Raw genomic sequence first — 16,158 nt, 5'->3', positions numbered from 1 at the left:
ATATCTGATCTTAGTGTGGTCTACAGGCAGATCTCTTGTGACAGCCAAGTGCTGACACTAGCAAATTCTGCAATATGTAAGTATGAAGTTCATACTCGATAACCAATGGGAGTCGAGTGCGACCCCTAAAGGCGTACATGCTGAATTCGCATATTTAGTATTAGGGTGTATCTAAAGATCTACTAGGGTGACCCTAAGGAATTAGGGTGGTCCTAAGTTTACTTATTAGTTGACTTATTATTATGATTCATATTATAATTATTATTAATATTATTATTATTATTGTTATTATTATTGTTATTATGTTCGTATATACTACATCTCCCTCCTTTTGAAAAATAACGTAATAACATGAAGTTATTTTCAAGTATATAATAATTTTTTTTTTTTTTTTTTTAAATGTACATTAATATTTGAAATGAATGATTAAAGAGATATTAAAAAAAATATATATATTTTCATTATATTTTGCAAAGTAAAAGTTTTGTATTATAATGTTTTTATTGGTTTTTATTTTATTTGTGGTTTTTTATTTGTGGTTTTTTATTTGTGGTTTTTTATTTGTGGTTTTTTATTTGTGGTTTTTTATTTGTGGTTTTTTATTTGTGGTTGGCCAACCAAACAAAATGTATTATGAATTAAAAATTTTTAACCTATCTTTATGGACTATCTGTTTTTTATTTTTATTTCCTATAATTGTAATGTTGTCATTATCTCCTATTTCTGAAACTAAATATGGTCCTAAATAATTATTGTCAAGTTTATGACCCGTTTCGTTTTTAAGTAATATCTTATCTCCTATCTTTAATTCAAAGTTACTAATATTTCTATCATATTTTATCTTTCTATCGGCTTTTGCCTTGTCTAACATATTTTTAGCTCTTCTATATGCTATTTCTAATCGTAGCTTAACTTCTTTTGAATAGTCATCCATGTTGTAAATAGGATCTATTCTGTCTATCCTGTTAAAATCTATGAACTGTCTTGGTAATCTTCCAAATACTAATTCATATGGACAATATTCATGAACTACCGATGGTGTTGTGTTGAAACAATAAGTAAAATATTGTATCCATATATCCCAATCGGTTTTGTCAACAGATATATATGAGCGAACATACTCGTTGAAAGTTCTGTGACTTCGTTCTATTGTTCCTAATGTCTGGTGATGGTGTGCTGTTGAAGTAATGTTTTTTATCTTCATATATTTGCATAGGTCGTCTATAATTTGGTTTTTATATTCCGTTCCCATGTCCGTTATGATTGTTTTCATTGGACCGTACTTTAGAATAAAATTTTCGAATATAGCCTTAGCAACTGATTTTGCACTTTTATTTGGAATTGGTACCGTTACCAAATATTTTGTTAAATCGCAAATGATAGTAACAGCATACTCATTTCCGTTTTCTGATCTTGGCAGTGGACCAATGGTATCTATCAAAACTTTATCAAATGCTGTTGCTGGCGTTTCTGTTATTGTCAACGGTGTTTTAGTATGTTTTGTAGTCTTGGCTTGTTGACATTTTAAACATGTTTTAACATATTTACTTATTGCCTTTGTCATTTGTGGCCAATAATAATAGTTTTTTATTTTCCTCAGGGTTCTAGAAATTCCTGAATGGCCTCCTTCTGATGGATCATCATGATATTTAGACAGTATTGCTTTTATTTGAACCTTATCATTTTTATCTATCTTAGTCACCTTGTTTAATAGCGCTATTTTTAAATTTTTTTAGTATTTTATTGCCCTTTTCTTTAAAATTCTTTATAGTGACAAATTCGAAGATTTGTTCACTTTGAGGCCCAAAAATTTCAGGAACATAAACATTCCTATTATACATTCACTAGATAATGAAATAATTTTGCCAGCTAGATCAGAAGTGATTCGAAAGATTCAACTAACATCTACTGACACACATGTCCTCATCCCCAACCAGGAATTACAACCTGGCATAATAATCGCAAGTGCACTCGACTCCCATTGGTTATCGAGTATGAACTTCATACATACATATTGCAGAATTTGCTAGTGTCAGCACTTGGCTGTCACAAGAGATCTGCCTGTAGACCACACTAAGATCAGTTATAAATCAGGAATAGATCTGGAATGTACACTCGCTTAATAAAAACCAAATAAAGATAAAATGACCAACTGCGTTTTGAGACTTTATTAACTACATCAGAAGTATTGGAATTCTAATTAACTACATGGCGACCGTGACGTGAAGTGTCCGTGGCCAAAAGAAATAAAATGAATAAATTCAAACAAAATTCAAATTCGTGGCCAAAGAAATAAAAACAATAAATTCAAACATTACATGGATAAATGCATTACATACATAGTGCATTTCTATATATATGAAAGGACAAATCTTCTTAAAAAACTTTTGAACATAAATGGCAGAGGAGCCACAATTCTCGAAGGCAGTACCCACTAAGCAAAGGGACTTGCCAACTCTGGAAGAGGCCCTACAGGAGAATCCAGCTAATGGACCACGCCCACTCACGATAAAAGAGTACAGAGCCAGGCAGCAGAAAAAACCGCAAAATAAACATAAAAGAAGCGGTCAAAGAATTAAGCTACTTCAGCAACGGCGACTGGTCAAGGACATGACCAAGTCGGCAAAAGACGAGGAATCCCGACAACGCTACATAGTGCGTCTTCAAGAAATAGAGACTAAGCTTCGCAAAGGTGCGAAACAACGCAAACGGGCTGCATAAATGCCAATGCCCCAATTTGCTTTAGATTTAATTTCTACCCCAAGCCGATGCGGGAAACCGCTGCTTGGAAAATACTAAAATCTGTTAGGCTTTTTCACTAACAATGTGGTTGGAGAATTTTTTTTTATTATTGTAAACGACTATGTGAGCCAACCACATATATTAACCATTAATATTTCCACGTCTCTGGCACTGAGTATACATATATACTCAGCTGCAAAATGTTATTTGTGTAAAATGACAACAATGAAAAAAGTTCTTATTTTGACTAATATAAAAGAAAATATTAATTTCATTTTTCCGATTTTCAAGAAGAAAATATTTTTCCTTCCTTTAAGCTCCAAATAGAATATCTTATTTTTTTTTCCTTTTTTAAAGATCCGTTTCATTGAATATAGATAAAATGGGATGGTTTAGCGATTCTAGTGAGGCAAAGGACAATACTGCCAACGTAGTTAATAACGTAAAAATTATAGATCACACAGACGATATAAATGCGTTGTGGATCTTATTGCTGATCATTACAATAGTACTACTTCTACAATTTCTGCTTACAATTTATGTTAAGCATAACAAGATCATCAAAAGACGTTATATAAATAGGGCAAATCGTTTAGACCAGATTTAAAAAAAAAAATAATATGGATTAGAAGAAAGCTTAATAAAAACTTTTTTTTAACGACAAGAATGGAATGGAGCGAAATAGCGATACGAATAGACGAATTTCGCTTCAGGTTCGATAAGTCTTATAAATGTATCAATAGAGACGCAGTAATAAAATCCGAAACTTTGAAAAATCATATAGAGATATTAGTAGGAGAATATAATAATATAGTTACACTAGTAAATAAATATGCAAATAGGCTCACATCTGAGCATAATAACAAATGTTTGAGGGTTATAAAATCTCTAAACACAAGATTAAATAACATCAGAAAAAGAAGGCATATTCTGATAGATGTACCAGAAAGTCTAAGTCAATTGGTTGAATTCAACACAGACCAGTTCAAAGAACTAGACGAATCTGTTCAATCAAGCGGCGCTGAGTCCGATAGTGACATTGAAACGCTAGAAGGAAGCGACCGAATTGAATTTAAATCTGAACCAATAAAAATTTCTGAGATGGCACAGACATTGATAGAATTTATCAGGCTAGCCACATCTCTGATACCAGAGTTTGATGGTAAACCAGAAAATCTACAAAGTTTTTTGGATGCTCTAGGTCTACTAGATAGCTTAAAGAGCACACATGAAACGACAGCAGTAAGCCTAATAAAAACTAAACTTAAAGGCCATGTAAGAAACCTTATAAGTAATGAGCAGACGATTGCTGCAATCATTACCCAACTGTCAAGTGCAGTAAAAGGAGAATCGGTAGAAGTGATATCTGCCAAGCTTCTGAATCTACAACAGAGAAATAAAACGGCTAACCAATACACCCAAGAGGTGGAGAAACTGACAAAGGCCCTTGAAGGTGCCTATATCAGTGAAGGTCTCAGCCAGTCCTTAGCAAATAAATACAGCACTACAACAGCTGTAAAAGCAATGACACAGAATTGCTCCATTGATAAGGTAAAACTTATCATGCAAGCAGGCACATTCACAAACATGAATGATGCCATCTCCAAATTTGTAAACAGTTGCACAGAGATAACAGGTCAAAGTAACACTGTACTCTATTATCGACGAGGTGCAAATAATTATAATAGAGGCGCCCGGGGTTATAATCGTGGTAGAAATATCAACCACAACAATTACAACCGAGGTAGCAATAACAACAATAATAATAACTATAATAACCGTGGAGGTAGGCGAGGCCAAAACCAAGGGAGAGGCCGCGGAAACTACAACCATGGTAATAATAATAATAGCAGTGTGAGAATCGCGCAAAATACGTCGGAAAACTAACAGAACCCTTTAGGAAACAACCAATAAATGTAAAAGTTCATTCCATCAATTATAGTCTTAATATATTCGTAACCTTCTATAATCATTCCACTGAAAATAAACTAACATTTCTCATAGATACTGGTGCAGATATCTCACTTTTGAAAGTAAATTCTGATAACTTCGTAATTCAAAATGAAAAAATAATAAACATCGAAGGCATAGGCCAAGGTGTGATAAAGTCTCAAGGAACAACCTCAATAGAACTCCAATCAACAAAATATATTATTCCACATGAATTTCATTTGGTAAACCCAAATTTTGCAATACCATGTGATGGAATAATAGGCATTGATTTTATAAAGAAATTCAATTGTCAACTAGATTTCAAACCAAGTGAAGACTGGTTTATAATTAGACCCCAAAATTTAAATTATCCAATATATGTTCCGATAACATATAGCGCTGGTAACAATACAGTTCTTCTGCCAGCCAGATCACAAGTTATTCGGAAAATAGACATTAATGTTGTAAATGATTTCATATTTGTTCCTAATCAAGAAATACACAATGGGATTTATGTTGCAAATACAATAGCAGCATCCAAACATGTATACGTTCGACTTCTAAATACAACTAATTTCGACCAAGTGGTCAAAGTAAATAAAATACAATATGAAAATCTAAAAGATTATGACATTCATAATACCGACACTGGAAATAGAAGCGAACAAATACTTTCAAAACTAAAGAAAAATTTTCCAGACCAATTTAAAAATCAATTAACAGAATTATGCACACAGTATAGTGATGTGTTCGGACTGGAAACCGAACCTATATCAACAAATAATTTTTATAAACAAACATTAAGACTTAAAGATGATGAACCCATTTATATAAAAAACTATAGAAGCCCGCATAGCCATATTGAGGAAATTCAAAAACAAGTAGGGAAATTAATAAGCGACAAAATCGTCGAACCGTCTGTATCTGAGTATAACAGCCCACTCTTGCTAGTTCCAAAAAAATCATTACCAAATTCACAAGAGAAAAAATGGCGATTAGTAATTGACTATCGTCAAATAAACAAAAAACTTCTTTCTGACAAATTTCCACTCCCTAGAATTGATGACATTTTAGATCAACTAGGTCGAGCTAAATACTTTTCATGCCTTGACTTGATGTCAGGTTTCCATCAAATAGAACTTGAGGAAAACTCTAGGAATATAACATCTTTTTCAACGAGCAATGGCTCATATCGCTTCACGCGATTACCATTTGGTCTTAAAATAGCACCAAATTCATTTCAGAGGATGATGACTATATCATTCTCGGGATTAGAACCCTCTCAGGCATTCCTTTACATGGATGACTTAATGGTGATAGGATGTTCCGAAAAACACATGATTAAAAACTTAACTGACGTTTTTAAGGTATGTAGGAAATATAACCTAAAGTTGCATCCAGAAAAATGTTCATTTTTCATGCACGAAGTGACATTCCTAGGTCACAAATGCACAGACAAAGGAGTATTGCCAGATGACAAGAAATATGACGTCATCAAAAATTATCCTGTCCCTCATGATGCGGACAGTGCAAGACGATTTGTAGCATTCTGCAACTATTATCGTCGATTTATAAGGAACTTCGCCGACTATTCACGGCACATAACTAGATTATGTAAAAAGAATGTCCCTTTTGAATGGTCAAGCGAATGCCAGAACGCATTCGAATACCTAAAAGAAAATCTTATGCACCCCACACTATTACAATATCCTGATTTTCGCAAAGAATTTTGCATTATAACGGATGCTAGTAAACAAGCTTGCGGAGCGGTTCTAACTCAGAACCGAAACGGGATTCAGCTCCCAATAGCTTATGCATCACGTTCATTTACAAAAGGAGAAAGCAATAAGAGTACAACGGAACAAGAACTAGCGGCAATCCATTGGGCAATTACCCATTTTAGACCATACATTTATGGCAAGCATTTCACCATTAAAACGGACCACAGACCATTAACGTACCTATTTTCTATGACTAATCCCAGTTCTAAATTAACTCGCATGCGGCTAGAACTAGAAGAATACGACTTCACAGTAGAATACCTAAGGGGGAAAGATAATTTTGTAGCAGACGCACTCTCACGTATAAATATAAAGGAACTCAAAGACATGCAACATAAAGTCCTGAAAGTCACTACCAGGCAACAAAGTAGACAAGAAAACTGTACAGTAACAAACAAGGAACTATTGCCTAGGCAAAGTATCCAAAATGTATCTAAGCCCAACGTACACGAAGTCATAACAAATGATGAAGTACGAAAAGTAGTGACCTTGCGAATAACTGAATCTATTTGTTTACTAAAACGAGGAAATAAAGTTATTGCAAGAATTGATGTTGACGATTTATATACCAATGGAATTTTTGATTTAGGTCAGTTCTTCCAAAGGCTTGAAATGCAAGCCGGTATACTAAAAATCAGCCAACTCAAATTGGCACCGAGTGAAAAAATCTTTGAAACCATTTCAATAGATAATTTCAAAAATATGGGCAATATAAAATTGAAAACATTAAGAGTAGCGCTACTCCAGCCGGTGACCATTATAAAAACTGAAAAAGAGATACAATCGATACTGTCTACATATCATGACGATCCAATTCAAGGAGGTCATACAGGCATTACAAGAACGCTAGCGAAAATAAAAAGACACTATTATTGGAAAAATATGACTCGTCATATAAAAGAGTACATACGTAGATGTCATAAATGCCAAATGTCAAAAACAACGAAACATACAAAGACCCCATTGACTTACACAGAAACCCCAACAAATGCTTTTGATATAGTGATAGTGGACACAGTTGGTCCACTACCGAAATCAGAATATGGCAACGAATACATCGTCACACTAATATGTGATTTGACGAAGTATCTAGTAACCATACCTGTTGCGAATAAGAGCGCAAATACTGTCGCAAAAGCTATATTCGAAAATTTTATACTAAAGTACGGTCCAATGAAGACGTTCATTTCGGACATGGGTACCGAGTATAAAAACAATGTAATTCAAGATATGTGTAAATATATGAAAATTGAAAATCTTACATCCACTGCATATCACCACCAGACTTTAGGGACAATCGAACGAAGTCATAGAACATTCAATGAATACATTCGTTCATACATCTCTGCAGATAAAACTGATTGGGACGTTTGGATACAATACTTTACATATTGTTTCAACACAACACCATCAGTCATGCATAATTACTGTCCATATGAACTAGTCTTTGGAAGATTACCAAGGCAGTTCGCAAATTTTAATAAAACAGATAGAATAGAACCACTGTATAATATAGAAGATTACTCAAAGGAAATAAAATTTAGATTAGAAATAGCATATAAAAGAGCTAGACTTTTGTTAGAAAAAGCTAAGTCTTATAGAAAACAACTTTATGATAAGAAAACTTCAGATTTTCAATTAAAAATAGGAGATAAAGTTATACTAAGGAACGAATCGGGTCATAAGTTAGATCCAGTATATATAGGCCCTTATACTGTAGAAACCATAGAAGACAGAGATAACATAGTAATTAGAGATACAAAACAAAAGAAGCAAAAAGTACATAAGGATAGACTAAAAATATATAATCAATGAAACGTTTCATTTCACTTAAGAAAAGGTCTGATCAACCTCAAAACAAAAAAAAAAAACACAAAAAAAAAATTTAATTACTATTTTTCCTTCTAAGAAAGTTAAACATAAATCCAAAAACATCGTAATTCAACATACATTTTTTGTATTATTCTGTCATTATACAAAAATGCTTTGAGACAAAACATTGCTAATAATTAATAAGAAAAATCAATTTCAAAAAAAAATTTTTTTTCCTTTCTAAACACAATATTAATATTGAGAACTCAATGACTACATATATTACGTCATTTCTTTAAAAAGGGAGGTGTAGCATATTGGACTAATCTACCCTAAGAATACAATAGATGATTGGGTATAACATAGCGTCAATACATTGTGACACTTTGTCATAATAAATATAAATATACAAATATACAAAAAGACCACCAAAAACTACGTAAGCACTCCAGCGCCCCAGTAATACGATCTAACGCTTATACATAAGCCGATCGCGGAGCGTGGGAATGCTGAGCATGCACTTTGCAGCTCAAGTGGTCAATGCCTTCTGCATGCATATGTATATGTATAAATGTAAGTAAGAATACATAGATATAAGCAATGTATGTGCGGGTTAGCTGAACCCAACTTCAGCACACTTTGATCATTCGAATAAACAGATTCAAACAGAGCAGAGGTTCTGAGCTCGGAAACCAAATCTTTTACATCTATACCTGTTATATTTTTAAAACAATTACACCAGGACACAAAATTGCTCCATTGATAAGGTAAAACTTATCATGCAAGCAGGCACAAACATGAATGATGCCATCTCCAAATTTGTAACACTGTACTGTTTTATCGAACATTTTTTTGTTCCTAATCAAGAAATACACAATGGAATTTATGTTGCGAATGCAATAGCAGCATCCAAACATGTATACATTCGACTTCTAAATACAACTAATTTCGACCAATTGGTCAAAGTAAATAAAATACAATATGAAAATCTAAAAGATTATGACATTCATAACACCAATCCAGAAAATAGAAGGGAACAAGTACTTTCAAAACTAAAGAAAAATTTTCCAGAGCAATTTAAAAGTCAATTAACTGAATTATGCACAAAGTATAGTGATGTGTTCGGACTGGAAACCGAACCTATATTAACAAATAATTTTTATAAACAAACATTAAGACTTAAAGATGATGAACCCATTTATATAAAAAACTATAGAAGCCCGCATAGCCATATTGAGGAAATTCAAAAACAAGTAGGGAAATTAATAAGCGACAAAATCGTCGAACCGTCTGTATCTGAGTATAACAGCCCACTCTTGCTAGTTCCAAAAAAATCATTACCAAATTCACAAGAGAAAAAATGGCGATTAGTAATTGACTATCGTCAAATAAACAAAAAACTTCTTTCTGACAAATTTCCACTCCCTAGAATTGATGACATTTTAGATCAACTAGGTCGAGCTAAATACTTTTCATGCCTTGACTTGATGTCAGGTTTCCATCAAATAGAACTTGAGGAAAACTCTAGGAATATAACATCTTTTTCAACGAGCAATGGCTCATATCGCTTCACGCGATTACCATTTGGTCTTAAAATAGCACCAAATTCATTTCAGAGGATGATGACTATATCATTCTCGGGATTAGAACCCTCTCAGGCATTCCTTTACATGGATGACTTAATGGTGATAGGATGTTCCGAAAAACACATGATTAAAAACTTAACTGACGTTTTTAAGGTATGTAGGAAATATAACCTAAAGTTGCATCCAGAAAAATGTTCATTTTTCATGCACGAAGTGACATTCCTAGGTCACAAATGCACAGACAAAGGAGTATTGCCAGATGACAAGAAATATGACGTCATCAAAAATTATCCTGTCCCTCATGATGCGGACAGTGCAAGACGATTTGTAGCATTCTGCAACTATTATCGTCGATTTATAAGGAACTTCGCCGACTATTCACGGCACATAACTAGATTATGTAAAAAGAATGTCCCTTTTGAATGGTCAAGCGAATGCCAGAACGCATTCGAATACCTAAAAGAAAATCTTATGCACCCCACACTATTACAATATCCTGATTTTCGCAAAGAATTTTGCATTATAACGGATGCTAGTAAACAAGCTTGCGGAGCGGTTCTAACTCAGAACCGAAACGGGATTCAGCTCCCAATAGCTTATGCATCACGTTCATTTACAAAAGGAGAAAGCAATAAGAGTACAACGGAACAAGAACTAGCGGCAATCCATTGGGCAATTACCCATTTTAGACCATACATTTATGGCAAGCATTTCACCATTAAAACGGACCACAGACCATTAACGTACCTATTTTCTATGACTAATCCCAGTTCTAAATTAACTCGCATGCGGCTAGAGCTTGAAGAATACGACTTCACAGTAGAATACCTAAGGGGGAAAGATAATTTTGTAGCAGACGCACTCTCACGTATAAATATAAAGGAACTCAAAGACATGCAACATAAAGTCCTGAAAGTCAGTACCAGGCAACAAAGTAGACAAAGTGTCACAATGTATTGACGCTAAGTTATATCCAATCATTTATTGTATTTTTAGGGTAGATTAGTCCAATATGCTACACCTCCCTTTTTAAAGAAATGACGTAATATATGTAGTCATTGAGTTCTCAATAATAATATTGTGTTTAGAAAGGAAAAATTTTTTGATATTGATTTTTCTTATTAATTATTAGCAATGTTTTGTCTCAAAGCATTTTTGTATAATGACAGAATAATACAAAAAATGTATGTTGAATTACGATATTTTTGGATTTATGTTTAACTTTCTTAGAAGGAAAAATAATTAAATTTTTTTTTGTGGTTTTTGTTTTTTTGTTTTGAGGTTGATCAGACCTTTTCTTAAGTGAAATGAAACGTTTCATTGATTATATATTTTTAGTCTATCCTTATGTACTTTTTGCTTCTTTTGTTTTGTATCTCTAATTACTATGTTATCTCTGTCTTCTATGGTTTCTACAGTATAAGGGCCTATATATACTGGATCTAACTTATGACCCGATTCGTTCCTTAGTATAACTTTATCTCCTATTTTTAATTGAAAATCTGAAGTTTTCTTATCATAAAGTTGTTTTCTATAAGACTTAGCTTTTTCTAACAAAAGTCTAGCTCTTTTATATGCTATTTCTAAACTAAATTTTATTTCCTTTGAGTAATCTTCTATATTATACAGTGGTTCTATTCTATCTGTTTTATTAAAATTTGCGAACTGCCTTGGTAATCTTCCAAAGACTAGTTCATATGGACGGTAATTATGCATGACTGATGGTGTTGTGTTGAAACAATATGTAAAGTATTGTATCCAAACGTCCCAATCAGTTTTATCTGCAGAGATGTATGAACGAATGTATTCATTGAATGTTCTATGACTTCGTTCGATTGTCCCTAAAGTCTGGTGGTGATATGCAGTGGATGTAAGATTTTCAATTTTCATATATTTACACATATCTTGAATTACATTGTTTTTATACTCGGTACCCATGTCCGAAATGAACGTCTTCATTGGACCGTACTTTAGTATAAAATTTTCGAATATAGCTTTTGCGACAGTATTTGCGCTCTTATTCGCAACAGGCATGGCTTCCAGATATTTTGTTAAATCACATATTAGTGTGACGATGTATTCGTTGCCATATTCTGATTTCGGTAGTGGACCAACTGTGTCCACTATCACTATATCAAAAGCATTTGTTGGGGTCTCTGTGTTAGTCATTGGGGTCTTTGTATGTGTCGTTGTTTTCGACATTTGGCATTTATGACATCTACGTATGTACTCTTTTATAGGACGAGTCATATTTTTCCGATAATAGTGTCTTTTTATTTTCGCTAGCGTTCTTGTAATGCCTGTATGACCTCCTTGAATTGGATCGTCATGAAATGTAGACAGTATTAATTGTATCTCTTTTTCAGTTTTTATAATGGTCACCGGCTGGAGTAGCGCTACTCTTAATGTTTTCAATTTTATATTGCCCATATTTTTGAAATTATCTATTGAAATGGTTTCAAAGATTTTTTCACTCGGTGCCAATTTGAGTTGGCTGATTTTTAGTATACCGGCTTGTATTTCAAGCCTTTGGAAGAACTGACCTAAATCAAAAATTCCATTGGTATATAAATCGTCAACATCAATTCTTGCAATAACTTTATTTCCTCGTTTTAGTAAACAAATAGATTCAGTTATTCGCAAGGTCACTACTTTTCGTACTTCATCATTTGTTATGACTTCGTGTACGTTGGGCTTAGATACATTTTGGATACTTTGCCTAGGCAATAGTTCCTTATTTGTTACTGTACAGTTTTCTTGTCTACTTTGTTGCCTGGTAGTGACTTTCAGGACTTTATGTTGCATGTCTTTGAGTTCCTTTATATTTATACGTGAGAGTGCGTCTGCTACAAAATTATCTTTCCCCCTTAGGTATTCTACTGTGAAGTCGTATTCTTCAAGCTCTAGCCGCATGCGAGTTAATTTAGAACTGGGATTAGTCATAGAAAATAGGTACGTTAATGGTCTGTGTTCCGTTTTTTTTTTTTAATTTTTTTTTTATTATTTATTGAATCTTCTCTTTGTGTTAAGAGACTAACAATAAGTGTTCAAATCTTAATCTAACTTAATTAACTTTCACTTAGTGATAGTTTTTTTTTTTTTCATTAATGCCCTAATAAGTTTATTGCTGGGCTGGGAGGTCGTTGCGGTGCAGCCGGCTTTGACTGCATACTCGGATTAGTTTTCTTGCGAGGGGATTTGTATGGGTGGTCAGCTTTTCGTTATACTTCGTTTTTTTCTCAGCTATTACTTCGATTACTAATTTGATTTTTAGGTCTCTGTGTATGTTTTCGTTCCGAAGGTACCACGGCGCTCCAGTGATAATTCTCAGAATTCTTGACTGTGAATATCGCTGAATAATGTCTATGTTACTTCTGGATGCGTTGCCCCACAGCTCGGAGCCATAAGTCCAGATAGGTTTTAAGACGGAGTTGTATAGAAGAGCTTTGAACTCCAGACTAAGTGGAGAGCGAGCATTTATGAGCCAGTGGAGGTTCCTTGCTTTAAGTTTAAGATGTTTCGATTTGGCTTCTATATGTTTGCGCCAAGTGAGCCGCCTGTCCAGATGAACACCCAGATATGTTACCTCGTCGGCTTGTGGAATGCATATGTTATTCAAGATCAGTGGTGGGCATGTTTGTTTGTTTAAGGTAAAGGTAACCTGCTTGCATTTTTGAACATTTATTGAAATTCTCCAGTCGGCAAGCCATCGTTCTACAGATGTTAAGTGTCGGGATAGGAGTGCCGTGGCTTTTATTGGGCATTTGGAGCGACTGAGTATCGCGGTATCATCAGCGAACGTGGAGGTTGTTAGATTGTAGTCTATGGGGAAATCCGCCGTATACAGGGTGTATAAGATTGGACCCAGTACACTGCCTTGCGGCACTCCAGCTTCGATTGCGCAATCGCGTGAGGTGCTTGTATCGCATCTTATTGCAAACACTCTGTTATATAGGTATGACTTCAGTCGCTTATGTGTGTTTTGGGGCAACAGCTTGATTATTTTAAACAAAAGTCCAACGAGCCACACTCTGTCAAATGCCTGCGCGACGTCTAGAAAAATGGCTGTGCAGTATTCTCGATGTTCAAAAGCAGTACGAATTTCTGACGTGATTCGGTTGACCTGTTCGATGGTTCCATATTTTTCTCTAAAGCCAAATTGATGTGTTGGAAGTGTGTTGTTTATTCTAAGATGAGGGCTAATCCGAAGGAGTAGCATTTTTTCAAACAGCTTTGAAAGACATGTTAGTAAGCTTATCGGTCTATATGATGATGGCTGCGTTTTATCTTTTCCTGGCTTTGGAATCATTACTATGGTCGACTTTTTCCATTTTTGAGGGAAGTATCCAAGCTTGGCGATTGCGTTGAACAACAGGCAGATGTGAAGAATAGCACACTTTGGGAGTTCAATGAGCATTCTTGGAGTTATTAGGTCGTAGCCAGGCGATTTTCTTGGGTTCAGTTGCTCTTTGATAACCTTTGCTAGTTCACATGGTCGGAATTCAAAGGGTTCTTGAGGATCTAGATTGGCTGCTATTAAAGGAGGGAGAATAAATGTGTTGGTAGAGGGATTTGGTCGGAATACATTTTGTAAATGGTCAGCGAAAGCACAGGCTCTTTCTTCATCACTTCGAAACCAGGTGCCAGAGGGACTTCGTAGTGGCATAATTGGCGCTATTGGAGTCTTTAGGTTTCTGTGAGCTCTCCAAAGAGGGTACTTAGTGCTGGTGGGAGAGAGTTGCTCGATATATGAACGTTGGCTGTTTTTTTCCTCTTGTTTGAGAGCATTGGTAAGCCTGCGTGTGGCTATCTTAAGCATGTGCTTTGTAATTGGTGATCTATTAGACTGCCAATCCCTTCGTAGGCGTCGTTTATCTAATACCAGCCGCTCGATTTCGCGATTAGTTTTGATGTAGTTTGGTTTTGCATACGTCACTGGCGGGGTTGAAGCCTTTGCAGCCGAAACTAAAATGTTTTCAAGAGTTTCCGTTGACTTGTCTATATCCTCCTTTGTAGATAATGCCGTCGTTAGTTCTATGTGTGAACAGACATACTTTTGATACCTTGGCCAGTTTGTTCTAAAATTTGTGAGTCTATACGGTGGGTCGACGATGTGGGGGCGAGTTAGCATATTTAGAAAAACAGGTGAGTGATCTGATGATAAATCTGCTAGTGCTTCGGCGGTGACCATGTTGCGGGGGACATGTTTAGTAATTGCAAAAACAATTTTTTTTCGTAAATGAACTGTGTGAGCTCTTGTGTATGCCGTGAAACGCCATTTGCGTTCCACAGAGATATCCGTAGGGAAGCCATTATGGGGATTTTGAAGATACAAGAAGTTGAATCAGGATATTTTGGTTTTTCATGAGCTCTTGCAAAGTATTTTGCATGAACGTCATAAAGTCTTTCATGCTTTGCTGTAGGGATAGCATCATAGCTTCGATGCCACTTTGTTGTGTTTGTTGGATGTTTGTCGGTGTATGTTCGGAATGAGCAGTTCTTGTCGGTGGGGCGGGCACTTCTAGTCCGGATTTTAGGGCGCTAGCGAAAGAAATTGTTGGAGTAGTGCTTGGGACAGTTAGGGGTGGTTGAAAAATCGGTTGCGGAGAGTAGAAATTGACTTTGTTGTATGTATGTGCTGTGGCAATACGTTTGTTTAGGCGGCTCTTCAATTCTTTGTACACCACACAGCCTCTGTAGTTTGCAGTATGTTTTTCCCCGCAGTAACTGCATTTCTTCACAGACTTATCGTCCTTGTTTTTGGGGCAGTTTGCGGTAGTATGAGGTTCGCTACAGACAACACATACGGACTTAAGGGTGCAGTATGCCTTGGTGTGGCCGTATTCTTGGCAATTAGTACATTGAACTGGATTGATACGTTTGTGCGGCTCCTCCACGGTGATCCTCCGATGTAGCAAGTACTGTAAATTGTATATTGGGTGCACTTCGTTTTTCTTTAGTGCCTGGAGCTCTGGTTCGAGTTCTATTTTGAATAGTGGCTGCGGAACTTTGTCTTTGTTTAAAATATTAATAGCTGTCTTTGCAGAAAAGTTTTTGGCCTTCAGAGCCTCAATTATCTCAGCTGGTGTCACTGTTGCTTCAATGCCCTTAAGTACTACCTGTAGCCCTTTGCAACTTTTTAATTGGTATGTGTAGTAGTTTTTACCAGCATCATTTAGGTATTTAGTCACTATACGGTGGTCTGCTTCTGTTTGGATCTGTAGTTTTATTTCATGAATATTTCCTTTTTTAAGTGGGATAATGTGGAATTTGCTGTCACCAATCAAAGCAACGAGTTTATTTAC

General features: G+C 35.2%; 1 long non-coding RNA gene across 5 annotated transcripts in view, besides 8 other annotated features; it reads right to left on the bottom strand.

The window, feature by feature from the left end:
- Window positions 1-320: part of a mobile genetic element that runs on past the window's edge.
- The window catches only part of lncRNA:flam (flamenco), a 158,841-nt gene that overhangs the window by 101,169 nt on the left and 41,514 nt on the right, over window positions 1-16,158 (bottom strand). The window contains exon 3 of one of the 5 annotated variants that reach the window (NR_167803.1): window positions 7,957-8,154. The exons of the other annotated variants lie outside the window; for them this stretch is intronic. This is a non-coding gene — a long non-coding RNA (flamenco). Of the gene's footprint in view, window positions 1-7,956; window positions 8,155-16,158 lie in introns of those variants that run through there. 5 annotated transcript variants of the gene reach the window in all.
- Window positions 321-1,797: a mobile genetic element.
- Window positions 1,798-1,969: a mobile genetic element.
- Window positions 1,970-2,209: a mobile genetic element.
- Window positions 2,222-8,978: a mobile genetic element.
- Window positions 8,979-10,790: a mobile genetic element.
- Window positions 10,791-16,158: part of a mobile genetic element that runs on past the window's edge.
- Window positions 12,829-16,158: part of a mobile genetic element that runs on past the window's edge.

The sequence above is a fragment of the Drosophila melanogaster genome, chromosome X (genome assembly GCF_000001215.4).
Source record: "Drosophila melanogaster chromosome X".
Taxonomy (NCBI): Eukaryota; Metazoa; Arthropoda; class Insecta; order Diptera; family Drosophilidae; genus Drosophila; species Drosophila melanogaster.
This window is presented reverse-complemented; position numbering and strand designations above follow the sequence as displayed.